The sequence below is a fragment of the Talpa europaea genome (genome assembly GCF_964194135.1).
Source record: "Talpa europaea genome assembly, chromosome: 7".
Taxonomy (NCBI): domain Eukaryota; kingdom Metazoa; phylum Chordata; class Mammalia; order Eulipotyphla; family Talpidae; genus Talpa; species Talpa europaea.
The window spans coordinates 85,999,503-86,003,478 of record NC_140074.1 but is presented as its reverse complement, the minus strand read 5'-3'; positions in this window follow the sequence as shown (position 1 = coordinate 86,003,478).

Here is a 3,976-nt window from a genome sequence, read left to right as displayed (position 1 = left end):
TTTCTGCAAATTAGCCCCCAGCACTGGCAAACAGCTCCCATGTTCCTGAGACCACAGCCGATATTTGACTTGGATGATCTTTGAAATCTGCTTTGTGAGAAAAATGGGTAAAATGCCTGGTCTTCAAAACCTATTAATTAAGTGGGAAAAAATAGAAATGGAAAGAATAACCTCCAAGCAGTGGAATGCATGCCACAACCTGTAGGCTACTGTGTCCTGGGCAGCCTCTAAAGGAGGACCACCTTTATGCCCATTTTAATGCGGAGAACATTGAGATATAAATACCTTAAGTACTTTGCCCAAGGTCATACAACCAGGTAGTGGCGGAGCCATTATGCTATCTTACCCCTGTGGCTGTAGAAGATACAAAAGAAACAGATGAGTGAAGTACAGTGTGAGCTTTCCAGAGGAAACCCTTGCACAGGACTTGAAGGATGAGTAGTTGTCTACCAAGTGGGTCAGATGGGGAAATGGCATGCAGTTAAGAAGAAATAGCAGGTGCAAAGGCTCAGAGAAGACAAGAAAGTAAATGAGAAGTTGGGAGTGGCAAATGGGGATGCAGAGTAGAAAAGGAGCCCAGATGGTACGTTGGGACCAGGTGAGTCTGGCACAGTGGAGTTCGCCCTTTGTTTTCTTTTTTCCTCACAACTTGCCTTTCTTTTCTTTCTTTAAATCTTGGTAATAGGCTATTTTTAGACCAATTTTAAGTTTACAGAAAAATGGAGCAGATAATAGAGTTCCCATATCTACCCCCACACATAGCCTTGCAGTTTTTCGTTTTATTAACATTTGAATTAGTGTGGTACACTTGTTACAATTAATGAAGCAATATTGACCTGACAAGTAACCACTTGAGCTAAAACCTATCCAATAAACCAATATTGATACATTATTATTAACCTATATCTTTTCCCAGGAAACCATATGCAGAGATTTGAAGGATGAGTAGCAGTTTGCCAAGGGTCAAGCCGGGAAGGACAAGCAGGTGGAAGAAACAGCAGGTTGGAAGGCTCAGAGAAAACTAGAGGGAGTGTTGAAAAGTCAGATGTGGCAAACAGGGAAGCAGAGTATTTCCTTAGTTTTTGCCCAATATCCTTTTTATATTCCAGGATCCTATCCAAGATATTGTATTACATTTAGTTGCCATGTTTCCTTTTAGCTGTGACAGTTTCAGACTTTCCTTGTTGCTGCGGACCAGCACAGCAGTAGACGATGAGGCCGTCTCAGGGTTGAGAGACTGCGCAGGGTGGTCAGGGATTCGGTTAAAGAAATGACAAACAGACACACTTCAAGAAAGTGTAAATCTGAGTGCACTTTTATTTTTGTTAGTGGTCAGTATATATATGTTTTTTCTAAAGGCATAGGAACAGTGAACATCAAAGAAATCAGTTTGCTCATAGGTTTAGCTTATCATTGACAGGGCAGTGATTTATGTCCACAATACATCTGGACCTAGCTGCATTCCTAAGTAGACAGGTTATTAACTCTTTCTGTATTCTTGTACTAATTACTACTACTACTACCTACTTATGTTTACTCATAATTAATTGTCATGGGTGAATTTATATTATAATGCAGTTAATATCAAAGGTACTAAAGTTAAGCACATAATAGAAAGATTATTAAACCAACAATTCTATTATAACACAGTGTTTAGTAATGTTTCATTTGCATTAGCCTAATTATTGAATTACGTATGTTTTTTAATTAGCAATCAATGACCAGAAAAAGGAAAGATTTTAGAGAGACAGTTGTAGCAGAATAAAGTTTGTGGGCCTTGAGAAAGTGAGATAAGGTTCCAGGTGGTCAGCATTTCTTTTAATCATCTTTGTGGCGGCTTCTGGTGGTCGTTATCTCTTGGCAGGCATTCGGCTTCTCTGCATCTTAGGGAGTTTGCTGTTCTCCCCCTGCGCGCATGGTTCCTTGCCCACAAGGGACCTCAGGGACCATGGCAACAGCCATTAGCCCTGAGGGTCACTGCAGGGGGAGGTGCAGCACCTTGTACCTGATAACCTTGCCAGTTTTGAGAAGGACTTGTCAGGTATATTGTCAGGTACCCCACTGTTGGAGTTTGCGTGATGTTTTTTTCTCATAACTGGACTAGGACTATGGGTTTGGGGAAGAAGACAATGGAAGCAAAAAGTCATTTCCTCACACTGTATCAGGAGTGCACAGTATGGACATGATTATCACCATTAATGTTGGCCTTCATCACCTGGCTGAGGTAGTTTGGCAGGTTTCTCCACTCCGAAGTTATTCTCTTCCCAGGAGCCACTGCACACACCACGGAGTGGGGCTCCTCCTCCTTCAGGTTGGAATAGCTACACAATTTGTTTGGAATTCTTCTGTGTAGGATATTTGTCTCTTCTCCCCTGTTATATTGTCATATAATATATATATATTATTCATAGATAGATATATTTTCTTCCCAAGTCCAGGTCAGATTTCCTAAAAACCCTTCCAATTTCCTACATGATAAGAGCTATGGAACTACCCTTAGTTACAATGTCTGGTTTTTGTTCCAGGCTCCTGAAACAGCTCCAGAATGATAAAGGTATGAGGAGCCTGTTTTATTATTCATAATGGAGCTCCAATGGTTTCAGTCCCACCCCATTTGGTTGACTTAATCATCAGTGGCCTATGATCTGACGGGTCATGCTCTTGTAAGGAAGCCTCTGTAAAGATCCTAAAGGGGGGCCTCCCCGGTGGCGCAGCGGTTGAGTGCTGGGTTGCGAAGCTGCCCGCGGCCTCTGCAGCGCCGGTTCAATTCCCGGCTGCTCCCCGGCCACCGAAGGAGGGTCCCACATGGCGCGCAGACCTCTCCTGCCGCCCGCTGCTCCCCTCAACAGTGTACTTCGATCCTAAAGGGTTCAGAGAAATTCCAGGCTGGTGAACACATGGAGGTCGTGGGAGGGTGGTGTGTCTGGAGAGAGCATGGATGCTCTGTGCCCCTTCCCACACACCTTGCCCTCTGTGTGCATCTCTTCACTTAGCTGTTTATTTGTATCCTTTAATATATCCTTGGTAATAAGTTGATACCAGTAAGCAGACTGCTTGCTTGAGTTCTGGGAACCATTCCAGCAAATAATTGATCCTGACGTAGGAGGTCATGGGAATCCCTAATTTGTAGCCAATCAGAAGTACAGGAGGCCCAGACTCGATATTGACATATGGAGGGGTGGACATATGGTGGGATGGAGCCCTTAACCTGTGGGGTCTATGCTAACTCTGGAAGGATCAGGATTGGGTTCAATTGTAGGACACACAGCAATTATCAACTGAGAATTGAAGAATTTCTCTTTTTTTTTAAGATCAATTTATTTATACAAGAACTGGGGTACAGTCAGAGGCATGGGAGGGTGAGAAAATTCACCAGAGACAGAGCGGGGAGCAGAACAGGCAGATGGACCGAAGACACTGCTGAGGGGAGCCACGGGCGAGGCAGGAGAGGTCTGCCACACCATGTGGGAATCTCCCTGGCAAAGCCTGGGAATCGAACCCGCGCTGCAGAGGCTGCGGACAACCTCACAGCACTGCACTCAACCCACTGCACCACCAGGGAGGCCCGAGAATTGGAGAATTTCTTGTTGTAGAAAAACCCATACGTCAGTATTGTAAGTGTTGTTAGACTAAAAGGAAACAGAAGAAAGTTTTCCATTAATTGGTGTCAGAGAAGTGGGATTTGCTGGAACAGCTCTGACTCCCGGAAACGCGTGGTGGGGAAGTGAAAAAAATGAAAGGGAGAGAATGAAGAACCTTAGAGTCCTAGGCGGTCACGGCCTGGAGCAGTTCTCTGTGCTGAGTTAATAAAGGCAGATACTACCGATGGAATTTAGAGATCAATCCACCCCCAGTTGGTCCACTGAATGCGTAGGGAAATGCAAACTCCTTAGAAAAAGGCAAAATAGCCCATCCCTTGGTTATTGCTATCTATAATAATAGAATGAAATAATATTTATATATTATTAACATATAT